Below are 14,832 nucleotides of genomic sequence, written 5' to 3'. Positions count from 1 at the left end.
CTTTTGTCATTCGTCGTGCATTGTGGGCCCCGTGATAATATTGCATCTATCCGGGGCTGCGGCAGATCTGGAAACGAATAAATCCGCTCACGTGGGAGCTTGTGCACGGTTACCAAGGGAGGAAAGTTGCATACACCGTATTTTCAATTCTGAATGTATTAAAGGAGGGGAGCAAAATAGTGAGTGCATAAAGATGTAAGCGAGCAAGAAGCAAACGGGTGCGATCATACCAGCACTAATCCACCGGATCCCATCAGATCTCCGAAATTAAGCGTGCTTGGGTGAGAAAGTATTAGGATTCGTGACCTCCTGGGAAGTCCTTGTGTTGCACCTCAATTTTATTAATATTTTATTTTTGATATACTATTTGCAAATTCTATATGTCGTTTCGGTGAGACAACTGGAAACAACGCGTCGGATTCTCGGACCATTTGTGGCACGATGGTCATGACTGAATGGGAACGGTGCAAAACCGGGCTTTTGGCATTCGTCGTGCATTGTGGGCCCAGCGATAGTATTGCATCTATCCGTGGCTACGGCAGATCTAGAAAGGAATAACTCCGCTCACGTGGGAGCTTGTGCACGTTTACCATGGGAGGAAAGTTGCATACTCCGTTCTTTTCAAATCTGAAAGAATTAATGGAGGGGAGGCAGATAGTGAGTGCATAAAGATTTAAGCAAGCAAGAAGCAAACGGGTGCGATCACACCAGCACTAATACACCGGATCCCATCAGAACTCCAAAGTTAAGCGTGCTTGCACGAGAGTAGTATTAGGATGGGTGACCTCCTGGGAAATCATCGTGTTGCAACCCAATTTTTTTTATATTTTATTTTTGATATATTATTTGCACATTCCATATGTCGTTTCGGCGAGACAACTGGAAAAAACGTGTCGGATTCTCGGACCATTTGCGGTTCGACCGTCATTACTGAATGGGAACGGGGCAAAACCGGGCTTTTGGCATTCGTCGTGCATTGTGGGCCCCATGATAGTACTACATCTATCTAGGGCTGCGGCAGATCTGGAAAGAAATAACTCCTCTCACATGGGAGCTTGTGCACGGTCACCAAGGGAGGAAATTTGCATACACCGTTTTTTCAAATCTGAAAGAATTATTGGAGGGGAGGAAGATAGTGAGTGCATAAAGATTTAAGCGAGCAAAAAGTAGACGGGTGCGATCATACCAGCACTAATGCACCGGATCCCATCAGAACTCCGAAGTTAAGGGTGGATGGGCGAGAGTAGTACTAGGGAGGGTGACCTCCAGGAAAGTCCTCCTGTTGCACCCCAATTTTATTAATATTTTATTTTTGAAATACTATTTGCAAATTCCATATGTCGTTTCGGCGAGACAACTAGAAACAACGCGCCGGATACTCGGATAATTTGCGGCACGATCGTCATTAGTCAATGGAAATGGTGCAAAACCGGGCTTTTGGCATTCGTCGTGCATTGTGGGCCCCGTGATAGTATTGCATCTATCCGTGGCTGCGGCAGATCTGGAAAGGAATAACTCCGCTCACGTGGAAGCTTGTCCACGTTTACCCAGGGAGGAAAGTTGCATACACCGTTTTTTCAAGTATGAAAGAATTAATGGAGGGGAGCAAGATAGTGAGTGCATTAAGATTTAAGCGAGCAAGAAGCGGACGGGTGCGATCAATCTAGCACTAATGCACCGGATCCCATCAGAACTCCAAAGTTAAGAGTGCTTGGGCGAGAGTAGTACTAGGATGGGTGACCTCCTGGGAAATCATCGTTTTGCAACCCAATTTTATTAATATTTTATTTTTGATATATTATTTGCAAATTCCATATGTCGTTTCGGCGAGACAACTGGAAACAACGCGTCGGATTCTCGGAACATTTGCGGCACGACCGTCATTACTGAATGGGAACGGGGCAAAACCGGGCTTTTGGCATTCGTCGTGCATTGTGGGCCCCATGATAGAATACATCTATCTAGGGCTGCGGCAGATCTTGAAAGAAATAACTCCTCTCACATGGGAGCTTGTGCACGGTCACCAAGGGAGGAAATTTGCATACACCGTTTTTTCAAATCTGAAAGAATTATTGGAGGGGAGGATGATAGTGAGTGCATAAAGATTTAAGCGAGCAAAAAGTAGACGGGTGCGATCATACCAGCACTAATGCACCGGATCCCATCAGAACTCCGAAGTTAAGGGTGGATGGGCGAGAGTAGTACTAGGGAGGGTGACCTCCAGGAAAGTCCTCCTGTTGCACCCCAATTTTATTAATATTTTATTTTTGAAATACTATTTGCAAATTCCATATGTCGTTTCGGCGAGACAACTAGAAACAACGCGCCGGATACTCGGATAATTTGCGGCACGATCGTCATTAGTCAATGGAAATGGTGCAAAACCGGGCTTTTGGCATTCGTCGTGCATTGTGGGCCCCGTGATAGTATTGCATCTATCCGTGGCTGCGGCAGATCTGGAAAGAAATAACTCCTCTCACATGGGAGCTTGTGCACGGTCACCAAGGGAGGAAATTTGCATACACCATTTTTTCAAATCTGAAAGAATTAATGGAGGGGAGCAAGATAGTGAGTGCATAAAGATTTAAGCGAGCAAGAAGCAAACGATTGCAATCATACCATTACTAATCCACCGGAATTTATCAGAACTCCGAAGTTAAGCGTGCTTGGGCGAGAGTAGTATTAGGATGGTTGACCTCCTGGGAAATCCTTGTGTTGCAATCCAATTTTATTAATATTTTATTTTTGATATACTATTTGCAAATTCCATATGTCGTTTCGGCGAGACAACTGGAAACAACGCGCAGGATACTCGGACAATTTGCGGTAGGATCGTCATTACTGAATGGGAACGGTGCAAACCAGGCTTTCGGCATTCGTCGTGCATTGTGGGCCCCTCGATTGTATTGCATCTATCTGTGGCTGCGGCAGATCTGGAAAGGAATAACTCCGCTCACGTGGATGCTTGTCCACGTTTACCAAGGGAGGAAAGTTGCATACACCGTTTTTTCAAGTATGAAAGAATTAATGGAGGGGAGCAAGATAGTGAGTGCATTAAGATTTAAGCGAGCAAGAAGCGGACGGGTTCGATCATACCAGCACTAATGCACCGGATCCCATCAGAACTTCAAAGTTAAGTGTGCTTGGGCGAGAGTAGTACTAGGATGGGTGACCTCCAGGGAAGTCCACCTGTTGCACCCCAATTTTACTAATATTTTATTTTTGATATATTATTTGCAAATTCCATATGTCGTTTCGGCGAGACAACTGGAAACAACGCGACTGATACTCGGACCATTTGCGGCACAATCGTCATTACTGAATGGGAACGGTGCAAAACCGAGCTTTTAGCCTTCGTCGTGCATTGTGGGCCCTGCGATTGTATTGCATCTATCCGGGGCTGCGGCAGATCTGGAAAGGAATAACTCCGCTCACGTGGGAGCTTGTGCACGGTTACTGATGTGTGGCTCATTGTGACACTAGCAAGTGCACTAGCCGTTCTAGTAATAAAGTAGTGAGTGAAGTATCGTTCCCACGAGGATTTAGGAAACAATTACCAATACTAAATTGAACATTTCTTATCTGATCAACAAATAAATCAAAACTCTAATGAAAGTTAAGAAATCCTAAATTAAAATCTATCTAAATCATTGGTCCAATTGCCTTCAATTCAGGTTAGAAGAGTAAGCAGTAAATGTCAATCTCAGAATTCAGCAATCTATCAATTTTGATCATTCGAATGAATCATGATTGAGCCTTGGTTTGGTGAAACCCCAAGGTCATGAACAGCCTCTCTCAAGTGCATGTTCATCTTATGCATGAGTGACGGTTCTTCTATCTCTAGCAAGAATCTAATCCCCATGCATGCATTTCTTCAAACACTTCTAAGGCATCAATTCAAATCTGAATTGATCACCAACTGAATTGTGCAAGTTATCTCTAACCTTGCACTCAATTCAGTTCTTGAATAGTAGATCTGAATTCCTAGAGTCTCTCTCAAGCACTCTAGGAATTCCAAGCTGTAGATTAATTCGCCCAATCTGAAAATTGCAGATCTGAATTCTCTTTCAAGCAATTCAGATCTTGCAATCTCAGATCTGAGAATTCAGATCTGAGTTTTGAAGGTTAGTTGGCCGAATTAATCTACAATCACACCCTTATTCAAGAAACTTTAAATACAATGCATGACCATTTGAATGAATCAAAAAGAATTAGATTGCTGAACTGAAATTATACAAGCTGAAATACATCAAGGAAGAATGGAAACAAGGAGAAAGAAGAAAGAACATATAACTAAGAAACTGAATTCAAATCAAAAGAGAATGAAACTACAAATGATTTATTACAGAAGATCTTTGAATCACAAACTCTCAATTCGAACTCACCTTCTTCTTCTAGCTTGCTTGTCTTGAACTTCCTTCAGCCCTTCTTCTTCTTCTTCCTTGCACCTAGCCTTCTTCTCTTCTCTTCTCTCAAGGTGGCCGAACCTCTAAGAGTGGGAGAGCCTTCCTCTCAAGCAATTGAACAACTTTCTCCCCTCCTAGAGGCCTCCTTATATAGTTTTTCAAGGGGGCTCTTGCCCCTTCTTGAAGCCTCTAGAATGGGGTGTATTACACCCCTCATGAACCTTCTAGAGTGCTCCCTCCTTCTCTTCAAGAAACATCTAGGAGTTGCCGCCCCTAGCTCCCTTTGGGCTGCTATTTGGGCTACATCTTAGCTTGCTTTTGAGCTCATGTGGGCTACACTCTAGGCTGTTATTTGGGCTAAAAATGGGCCTTCCTTTCTGGGCCGAATTCTACTCATAGCTAGGCTTTATTTTCTTGGGTTTTCTCAAGGAATTCACTTGCTCTTTTTTGGGCCGAAGTGCTCTCTCTTGCTTCCACGACCGGGCTGGACTAAAATTGGTCTTTTTGATCATTCTTTTCTTGCCTTTTTCCTTCCTTTTCTTGGATTGATTATCCCTGAACTTATTCTTAGCATTAAGCTAAATTAAGGCAAAAATTAATAAAACCGGCATAAAAATCCATGCTAAAGTCCTCAAAAATTATAGATAAATTGTAAGTTCATCAAATACCCCCACACTTAAGCTTTTGCTTGTCCTCAAGCAAAGACATCAGCCATAAAATTAACATTCCCCCCTTCTGTTCTCACCATTTACCTGGTGAACTTTTTAAGATAGAAATGGATTGAGTAGTCGGGGAACTTTTGTAAGTGCTCAACTCTTATTCTTGTAAATTACCATTTAAGATATGTATCAGATCCGAGGAAAGGAGAATATGAATTTCATCATAGTCTAGCCTTCACTCCTAATTCATATATAAATCAGCTCCTTAATTGTCAAGGTTAATAATCAAATTTCACTAAATTTCACATCTGTAACTAAATCTCAATGAGAGTTCAACTTTAGAGTGCCCCTTTGAACCTCGGTTGTCACCACAATTACTTATTTCTAAGGGTGAGTGCATTTTATGCTCCATCTCACCTTTTTTTTTTTTTTTTTTTTCTTTTCGGTGTGAGTGCATTTTATGCTCCATCTCACACTGGTCACTTGTTTGAGGTAGGTAAATAGGACTCATGTTCTAAGCTGCTAGTTTTACTATTCAGCTCAGAATAGTGGAGTCAATTTGGGCTTTTGTCCTTCTTTGCAATTATTGAACCTCAAGAATTAGCACTTCAGATGTGCACTAGCTCTCTTGACCATTAACAATGAAATCAAGGGCTTCCATACACATGAAGGAAGTTAGGGCTAGTCATGCTGAAAGGCATATTCAGCTCCCCTTTTCTCCTGCATATATCAAATTGGGTCATTCACAAGAATAAAAACTTAACAAGTACATCAGTCCCCCTCAACTCATTGAATTCCTTCTTAAAAATCATCAAATAAATAGTAATGAACTTGAGGGGTTCCAGTCTTTTTTTTTTTTTGGTGATGTCATTGCCTGCATATGTGTGTTGGGGTGAATGAGGTGCATGGTTTCAGCCCCCATACCCTAGTCTCAGGCTCACTCCCCCACACTTAAGATGAACATTGTCCTCAATGTTCCTAGTGTTAGGGAGTGACAATAAAACCATCAAGAGAAATTCCAAGTAAAGAGAAGGGTGTATAGAGGACTTCCTGAAGATTAATTTCCAGATATGCAAGAGTTCTTTTGGTGGGAGCCTCTTCTGCTAGAATTTACTTGCAAGAGAGATCAAGAACTTTGTTCTAACTAAAAATAATTTAAACCAAATAATAAAAAGACTATTATACAAAATTCCAAACAATGTAAATAATTTAACCAGTCTGTAATACACAACAGAAACTTACAAGGCCAAGAAGTTTGAATTCTATCTAACAAAATAAATAAATAAATAAATTTAAAAAAAAACAAGATCAAAAGCCAATATAAATATCTATTGGAATCTGATATGCAAGTGATAAACAAGTGATTTACAAGATTGAAACTAGCCTAGAAGTCTAAGAGTTCTTGAAATCAGCACACTACCAAAGTTATTTGATTTTTTTTTTTTTGGTTAGAACTTGACTTTTGAGAACAGTCACTTACAAAAACTCCAAACCTAATATCAATAAGTAGGTCTAAAATCTGTTGCAGTTAGGTCTGAAATAAGTTTGATCCCAAGAGCTTAAGACTTCTCTTTCAAGTCCCAACTTAAATGTCTTGTATGCCTCAGACCTGAAATCAGATCTGCAATTTTATAATGAAAGCAGCCTTGATTTAGATCTGAATACCATTACATAAAAAATATGAAGCTCTTTTTGGACTTTTCAGGCCTCACAAACATCAGTCCTAATCCAATCCAAACATCAATCCACAGCCAATTCAGATCAGGTGCAAGTGATTTAAAAGATAACAAAACATCAAGTTCACAAAAATTTCAGATCATGTACTTATACTGCCTCAAATTCTCATGCACTTCAGATCCGATTTTACCATTCATGGCTTAAATTTTCATCAATGAGGCAAGTCTGATGCATTAAATTGTGAATTGGGTGCTGTCACTACCCGAATTCACATCAAAATAGAGTGGGTTCAGGTCTGAGTTCAGATGAACTCAAATCTGAACCTAGCAGAATGCAGTCCTGCAACCGGCTGAACTCAGATCTGAACTTCAAATCTGAGTTTCAGATTTGAAAACTCACATGCTATTTTTTCATTGTTTTCTTTTTATTTTCTTTATCTATTTTTTTCTTTTTTTTTATAAATCTAAAACAAAATACAGCAATGCAACCAAAATCTTTTTGGATGAGTGCAGGTCTGATTGATGAATGCAATTCAGATCTGAACTCATTTTAATTTTTTTTTTTCGGTTGAGTGCTGCAGTTCTGCTATAGCAGATCTGAGTGCCGAATGCAACTCAGATTTGCAACACTCATGATTTTGTGATTTTTTTCTTTTAGAGGGTAATAACTTCAAGATAGAAAGCAAAACAGGTCTCCTTTTATTAAAATTAAACTGAAACAAGGAAAATAAAGTAATCTACTAAAGAGAAAAGAAGCATAACTACAGTAATACAGTAGTTGCATTCAAAGCAAAAATGAAAAATTAAGCAAATTAAACCAACTATGAATGCAATGCTGAAGAACTACATCTGAAGAACTACATCTACCAGCTACACTAAATCAGCAATCAAATATGAAGTAGATCATCAATGGGAAAGAGAGCTAACTAGATCAGCAGTGGAGTTTCATGCTAATTGCTGTACTGTAGCAGCCCTGCTACAGCTCTGAATGCTAGTGGAATGCACTGCTGCTTTTATTGAATATGTGAGGCATCACAATTATTCAATCCAAACACACATCCTCAGCAAATTTAGATTGGGTACAAGTGGGTAAAGCCAAGAATTCAGTCCACCCATAATTCATAGTATGCTCTGTATCAGTTCAGTCCTCACATCATATCAACTGCATTTCAGATTTGAATTTCCTCATTCTTTGCTATCCATTCACCCTTGAGGCAGGTTGGATGTATCATAGGGTGGATTGGGGTAGTGATGGCACCCAATTCACCTCAAACTTGCATCGATTCAGATCTGAGTTCAGAGGAATTCAGATCTGAACTGAGCAGATCTGTAACAGCAGAATTCAGATCTGAATTCAAGTCTGAGTTTGGATCTGAATTCTCAATTGCCTTACCTTCAGTTATTGCTATCAAATTGTTTTTGGGGAATAGCAGAAGTGCCCTAGGGTGAATTGGGGTGGTGATGACACCCAATTCCCCTCAAAATTTCATCAGTTCAGGTCTGAGTTCAGAGGAACTCAGATCTGAACTGTTGCAGATCTGCAATAGCAGAATTCAGATCTGAACTCAGATCTGAGTTCTGATCCGAATTCTCAATTGCTCCTCTGGTTGTTCAAAAGATCTCCCCCTTTTTTTTTCATTTGTTTTTTTTTCTTTTTGTAATGAAAGAAAAGAATAATAAAATCTGAAACACAAGCAACTCTTTTCGGCTGAGTGCTGCAGATCTGAAATCTGCTGATCTGAGTGCCGAATGCAACTCAGATCTGCAACACTCATGTTTATGTGAATTTTTTTTTTCTTTTTGAAGGGAACAACACCAAGATTGAATAGAAATCAAATATGCCTTTATTAAAATGAAACTAAAACCAAAAAAAGAAAGTAATCTACTTAAAAAAGAAGAAACATAACTACAGTAGTACAGCAGTTGTAGTCCAAGCTGAAATGAAAAAGTTAGCAAATTAACCCAACTATGAATGCAATGCTGAATGAGATCAGATTAAGAATGCTCAATGTTTCCTAATATTGCTTCTCTAAGTCCCCGGCAACGGTGCCAAAAACTTGATGTGTGGCTCATTGTGACACTAGCAAGTGCACTAGCCGTTCAAGTAATAAAGTAGTGAGTGAAGTATCATTCCCACGAGGATTTAGGAAACAATTACCAATACTAAATTGAACATTTCTTATCTGATCAACAAATAAATCAAAACTCTAATGAAAGATAAGAAATCCTAAATTAAAATCTATCTAAATCATTGGTCCAATTGCCTTCAATTCAGGTTAGAAGAGTAAGCAGTAAATGTCAATCTCAGAATTCAGCAATCTATCAATTTGGATCATTCGAATGAATCATGATTGAGCCTTGGTTTGGTGAAACCCCAAGGTCATGAACAGCCTCTCTCAAGTGCATGTTCATCCTATGCATGAGTGACGGTTCTTCTATCTCTAGCAAGAATCTAATCCCCATGCATGCATTTCTTCAAACACTTCTAAGGCATCAATTCAAATCTGAATTGATCACCAACTGAATTGTGCAAGTTATCTCTAACCTTGCACTCAATTCAGTTCTTGAATAGTAGATCTGAATTCCTAGAGTCTCTCTCAAGCACTCTAGGAATTCCAAGCTGTAGATTAATTCGCCCAATCTGAAAATTGCAGATCTGAATTCTCTTTCAAGCAATTCAGATCTTGCAATCTCAGATCTGAGAATTCAGATCTGAGTTTTGAAGGTTAGTTGGCCGAATTAATCTACAATCACACCCTTATTCAAGAAACTTTAAATACAATGCATGACCATTTGAATGAATCAAAAAGAATTAGATTGCTGAACTGAAATTATACAAGCTGAAATACATCAAGGAAGAATGGAAACAAGGAGAAAGAAGAAAGAACATATAACTAAGAAACTGAATTCAAATCAAAAGAGAATGAAACTACAAATGATTTATTACAGAAGATCTTTGAATCACAAACTCTCAATTCGAACTCACCTTCTTCTTCTAGCTTGCTTGTCTTGAACTTCCTTCAGCCCTTCTTCTTCTTCTTCCTTGCACCTAGCCTTCTTCTCTTCTCTTCTCTCAAGGTGGCCGAACCTCTAAGAGTGGGAGAGCCTTCCTCTCAAGCAATTGAACAACTTTCTCCCCTCCTAGAGGCCTCCTTATATAGTTTTTCAAGGGGGCTCTTGCCCCTTCTTGAAGCCTCTAGAATGGGGTGTATTACACCCCTCATGAACCTTCTAGAGTGCTCCCTCCTTCTCTTCAAGAAACATCTAGGAGTTGCCGCCCCTAGCTCCCTTTGGGCTGCTATTTGGGTTACATCTTAGCTTGCTTTTGAGCTCATGTGGGCTACACTCTAGGCTGTTATTTGGGCTAAAAATGGGCCTTCCTTGCTGGGCCGAATTCTACTCATAGCTAGGCTTTATTTTCTTGGGTTTTCTCAAGGAATTCACTTGCTCTTTTTTGGGCCGAAGTGCTCTCTCTTGCTTCCACGACCGGGCTGGACTAAAATTGGTCTTTTTGATCATTCTTTTCTTGCCTTTTTCCTTCCTTTTCTTGGATTGATTATCCCTGAACTTATTCTTAGCATTAAGCTAAATTAAGGCAAAAATTAATAAAACCGGCAAAAAAATCCATGCTAAAGTCCTCAAAAATTATAGATAAATTGTAAGTTCATCAGTTACCAAGGGAGGAAAGTTGCATACACCGTTTTCTCATGTCTGAAAGTATTAATGGAGGGGAGCAAGATAATGAGTGCATAAAGATTTAAGCAAGCAAGAAGCAAACGAGTATAATCATACCAGCACTAATCCACCGGATCCCATCAGAACTCCGAAGTTAAGCGTGCTTGGGCGAGAGTAGTATTAGGATGGCTGACCTCCGGGAAATCCTTGTGTTGGAACCCAATTTTATTAATATTTTATTTTTGAAATACTATTTGCAAATTCCATATGTCGTTTCGGTGAGACAAGTGGAAACAAACCGTCGGATTCTCAGACCATTTGCGGCACGACCGTCATTACTGAATGGGAACGGTGCAAAACCGGGCTTTTGGCATTCATCGTGCAAAATAGTGTGTGCATAAAGATGTAAGCGAGCAAGAAGCAAACGGGTGCGATCATACCAGCACTAATCCACCGGATCCCATCAGAACTCCGAAATTAAGCGTGCTTGGGTGAGAAAGTATTAGGATTCGTGACCTCCTGGGAAGTCCTTATGTTGCACCCCAATTTTATTAATATTTTATTTTTGATATACTATTTGCAAATTCTATATGTCGTTTCGGTGAGACAACTGGAAACAACGCGTCGGATTCTCGGACCATTTGCGGCACGATGGTCATGACTGAATGGGAACGGTGCAAAACTGGGCTTTTGGCATTTGTCGTGCATTGTGGGCTCAGCGATAGTATTGCATCTATCCGTGGATGCGGCAGATCTGGAAAGGAATAACTCCGCTCACGTGGGAGCTTGTGCACGTTTACCGTGGGAGGAAAGTTGCATACACCGTTCTATTCAAATCTGAAAGAATTAATGGAGGGGAGCCAGATAGTGAGTGAATAAAGATTTAAGAAAGCAAGAAGCAAACGGTTGCGATCATACCAGCACTAATCCACCGGATCCCATCAGAACTCCGAAGTCAAGTGTGCTTGGTCGAGAGTAGTATTAGGATGGGTGACCTCCTGGGAAATCATCGTTTTGCAACCCAATTTTATTAATATTTTATTTTTGATCTATTATTTGCAAATTCCATATGTCGTTTCGGTGAGACCACTGGAAACAACGCGTCGAATTCTCGGACCATTTGCGGCACGACCGTCATTACTGAATGGGAACGGGGCAAAATCGGGCTTTTGGCATTCATCGTGCATTGTGGGCCCCATGATAGTATTACATCTATCTAGGGCTGCGGAAGATCTGGAAAGGAATAACTCCTCTCACAAGGGAGCTTGTGCACGGTCACCAAGGGAGGAAATTTGCATACACCGTTTTTTCAAATCTGAAAGAATTATTGGAGGGGAGGAAGATAGTGAGTGCATAAAGATTTAAGCGAGCAAAAAGTAGACGGGTGCGATCATACCAGCACTAATGCACCGGATCCTATCAGAACTCCGAAGTTAAGGGTAGATGGGCGAGAGTAGTACTAGGGTGGGTGACCTCCAGGAAAGTCCTCCTGTTGCACCCCAATTTTATTAATATTTTATTATTGATATACTATTTGCAAATTCCATATGTCGTTTCGGCGAGACATTAGAAACAACGCGCCGGATACTCGGATAATTTGCGGCACGATCGTCATTAATCAATGGGAACGGTGCAAAACCGGGCTTTTGGCATTCGTCGTGCATTGTGGGCCCCGCGATAGTATTGCATCTATCCGTGGCTGTGGCAGATCTGGAAAGGAATAACTCCGCTCACGTGGGAGCTTGTGCACGTTTACCAAGGGAGGAAAGTTGCATACACAGTTTTTTCAAGTCTGAAAGAATTAATGGAGGGGAGAGAGATAGTGGGTGCATAAAGATTTAAGCGAGCAAGAAGCAAACGGTTGCAATCATACCATCACTAATGCACCGGATCCCATCAGAAGTACGAAGTTAAGTGTGTTTGGGCGAGAGTAGTATTAGGATGGGTGACCTCCTGGGAAATCATCGTGTTGCAACCCAATTTTATGAATATTTTATTTTTGATATACTATTTGCAAATTCCATATGTGTTTTCGGTGAGACAACTGGAAACAACGCGTCGGATTCTCGGACAATTTGCGGCATGACCGTCATTACTGAAGGGGAACGGTGCAAAACCGGGCTTTTGGCATTCGTCGTGCATTGTGGGCCCAGCGATAGTGTTGCATCTATCCGTGGCTGCGGCAGATCTGGAAAGGAATAACTCCGCTCACGTGGGAGCTTGTGCACGTTTACCAAGGGAGGAAAGTTGCATACACCGTTCTTTTCAAATCTGAAAGAATTAATTGAGGGGAGCAAGATAGTGAGTGCATAAAGATTTAAGCGAGCAAGAAGCGGACGGGTGCGATCATACCAGCACTAATGCACCGGATCCCATCAGAACTACGAAGTTAAGTGTGCTTGGGCCAGAGTAGTATTAGGATGGGTGACCTCCTGGGAAGTCCTCGTGTTGCACCCCAATTCTATTAATATTTTATTTTTGTTATACTATTTGCAAATTCCATATGTCGTTTCGGCGAGACAACTGGAAACAACGCGCCGGATATTCGGACCATTTGCGTCACGATCGTCATTACCGAATGGGAACGGTGCAAAACCGGGCTTTTGGCATTCGTCGTGCATTGTGGAACCCGTGATAGTATTGCATCTATCCGGGGCTGCGGCAGATCTGGAAATGAATAACTCCGCTCACGTGGGAGCTAGTGCACGGTTACCAAGGGAGGAAAGTTGCATACACCGTATTTTCAAGGCTGAAAGAATTAATGGAGGGGAGCAAGATAGTGAGTGCATAAAGATTTAAGCGAGCAAGAAGCAAACGGTTGCAATCATACCAGCACTAATCCACCGGATCCTATCCGAACTCCAAAGTTAAGCGTGCTTGGGCGAGAGTAGTATTAGGATGGTTGACCTCCTGGGAAATCCTTGTGTTGCAACCCAATTTTATTAATATTTTATTTTTGATATACTATTTGCAAATTCCATATGTCGTTTCGGCGAGACAACTGGAAACAACGCGCTGGATACTCGGACCATTTGCGGTAGGATCGTCATTACTGAATGGGAACGGTGCAAACCAGGCTTTTGGCATTCATCGTGCATTGTGGGCCCCTCGATTGTATTGCATCTATCCGTGGTTGCGGAAGATCTGGAAAGGAATAACTCCGCTCATGTGGAAGCTTGTGCACGTTTACCAAGGGAGGAGAGTTGCATACACCGTTTTTTCAAGTATGAAATAATTAATGGAGGGGAGCAAGATAGTGAGTGCATTAAGATTTTAGCGAGCAAGAAGCGGACGGGTGCGATCATACAAGCACTAATGCACCGGATCCCATCAAAACTCTGAAGTTAAGTGTGCTTGGGCGAGTGTAGTACTAGGATGGGTGACCTCCAGGGAAGTCCACCTGTTGCACCCCAATTTTACTAATATTTTATTTTTGATATACTATTTGCAAATTCCATATGTCGTTTCGTCGAGACAACTGGAAACAATGCGCCGGATTGTCGGACCATTTGCGGCAGGATCGTCATTACTGAATGGGAACGGTCCAAAACCGAGCTTTTGGGCTTCGTCGTGCATTGTGGGCCCTGCGACTGTATTGCATCTATCCGGGGCTGCGGCAGATCTGGAAAGGAATAACTCCGCTCACGTGGGAGCTTGTGCACGGTTACCAAGGGAGGAAATTTGCATACACCGTTTTCTCATGTCTGAAAGTATTAATGGAGGGGAGCAAGATAATGAGTGCATAAAGATTTAAGCAAGCAAGAAGCAAACGGGTATAATCATACTAGCACTAATCCACCGGATCCCATCAGAACTCCGAAGTTAAGCGTGCTTGGGCGAGAGAAGTATTAGGATGGCTGACCTCTTGGAAATCCTTGTGTTGGAACCCAATTTTATTAATATTTTATTTTTGAAATACTATTTGCAAATTCCATATGTCGTTTCGGTGAGACAACTGGAAACAACGCGTCGGATTCTTGGACCATTTGCGGCACGACCGTCATTACTGAATGGGAACGGTGCAAAACCGGGCTTTTGGCATTCGTCGTGCATTGTGGGCCCCGCGATAGTATTGCATCTATCCGTGGCAGTGGCAGATCTAGAAAGGAATAACTCCGCTCACGTGGGAGCTTGTGCACGTTTACCAAGGGAGGAAAGTTGCATACACCGTTCTTTTCAAATCTGAAAGAATTAATGAAGGGGAGCAAGATAGTGAGTGCATAAAGATTTAAGCGAGCAAGAAGCGGACGGGTGCGATCATACCAGCACTAATGCACCGGATCCCATCAAAACTCCGAAGTTAAGTGTGCTTGGGCGAGAGTAGTATTAGGATGGGTGACCTCCTGGGAAGTCCTCGTGTTGCACCCCAATTTTATTAATATTTTATTTTTGATATAATATTTTCAAATTCCATAT

At 41.4% G+C, this 14,832-nt stretch overlaps 3 non-coding genes and 14 pseudogenes across 3 annotated transcripts; all 17 read left to right on the top strand.

Annotated features, from left to right (window-relative positions):
- The first annotated feature begins 216 nt into the window (after positions 1 to 216).
- On the top strand, positions 217 to 334 carry LOC148855897 (5S ribosomal RNA; annotated as a pseudogene).
- Positions 335 to 694: 360 nt separating this feature from the next.
- On the top strand, positions 695 to 813 carry LOC148855896 (5S ribosomal RNA; annotated as a pseudogene).
- Positions 814 to 1,172: 359 nt separating this feature from the next.
- Positions 1,173 to 1,291, top strand: LOC148855895 (5S ribosomal RNA; annotated as a pseudogene).
- A 359-nt stretch (positions 1,292 to 1,650) lies between these two features.
- On the top strand, positions 1,651 to 1,769 carry LOC148855894 (5S ribosomal RNA; annotated as a pseudogene).
- Positions 1,770 to 2,127: 358 nt separating this feature from the next.
- Positions 2,128 to 2,246, top strand: LOC148855893 (5S ribosomal RNA; annotated as a pseudogene).
- A 359-nt stretch (positions 2,247 to 2,605) lies between these two features.
- Positions 2,606 to 2,724, top strand: LOC148855892 (5S ribosomal RNA; annotated as a pseudogene).
- Positions 2,725 to 3,082: 358 nt separating this feature from the next.
- LOC148855891 (5S ribosomal RNA) lies at positions 3,083 to 3,201 on the top strand (annotated as a pseudogene).
- A 7,318-nt stretch (positions 3,202 to 10,519) lies between these two features.
- LOC148855890 (5S ribosomal RNA) lies at positions 10,520 to 10,637 on the top strand (annotated as a pseudogene).
- Positions 10,638 to 10,842: 205 nt separating this feature from the next.
- On the top strand, positions 10,843 to 10,960 carry LOC148855889 (5S ribosomal RNA; annotated as a pseudogene).
- Positions 10,961 to 11,320: 360 nt separating this feature from the next.
- Positions 11,321 to 11,439, top strand: LOC148855888 (5S ribosomal RNA). The gene has a single exon (XR_016098095.1). It is a non-coding gene; the product is annotated as a 5S ribosomal RNA (ribosomal RNA).
- A 359-nt stretch (positions 11,440 to 11,798) lies between these two features.
- LOC148855887 (5S ribosomal RNA) lies at positions 11,799 to 11,917 on the top strand (annotated as a pseudogene).
- A 358-nt stretch (positions 11,918 to 12,275) lies between these two features.
- On the top strand, positions 12,276 to 12,394 carry LOC148855886 (5S ribosomal RNA; annotated as a pseudogene).
- Positions 12,395 to 12,754: 360 nt separating this feature from the next.
- On the top strand, positions 12,755 to 12,873 carry LOC148855885 (5S ribosomal RNA; annotated as a pseudogene).
- A 359-nt stretch (positions 12,874 to 13,232) lies between these two features.
- On the top strand, positions 13,233 to 13,351 carry LOC148855884 (5S ribosomal RNA). The gene has a single exon (XR_016098180.1). It is a non-coding gene; the product is annotated as a 5S ribosomal RNA (ribosomal RNA).
- A 358-nt stretch (positions 13,352 to 13,709) lies between these two features.
- LOC148855883 (5S ribosomal RNA) lies at positions 13,710 to 13,828 on the top strand (annotated as a pseudogene).
- Positions 13,829 to 14,187: 359 nt separating this feature from the next.
- LOC148855882 (5S ribosomal RNA) lies at positions 14,188 to 14,305 on the top strand (annotated as a pseudogene).
- Positions 14,306 to 14,665: 360 nt separating this feature from the next.
- Positions 14,666 to 14,784, top strand: LOC148855881 (5S ribosomal RNA). Its single transcript, XR_016097465.1, has one exon. It is a non-coding gene; the product is annotated as a 5S ribosomal RNA (ribosomal RNA).
- Positions 14,785 to 14,832: the final 48 nt, after the last annotated feature.

The sequence above is a fragment of the Nelumbo lutea genome, chromosome 4 (assembly GCF_056320005.1).
Source record: "Nelumbo lutea isolate HS-2025 chromosome 4, American lotus-T2T, whole genome shotgun sequence".
In the NCBI taxonomy this organism is placed as follows: Eukaryota; Viridiplantae; Streptophyta; class Magnoliopsida; order Proteales; family Nelumbonaceae; genus Nelumbo; species Nelumbo lutea.
The sequence above is the reverse complement of the archived record's forward strand: the minus strand, read 5'-3'. Positions and strand labels throughout refer to the sequence as shown.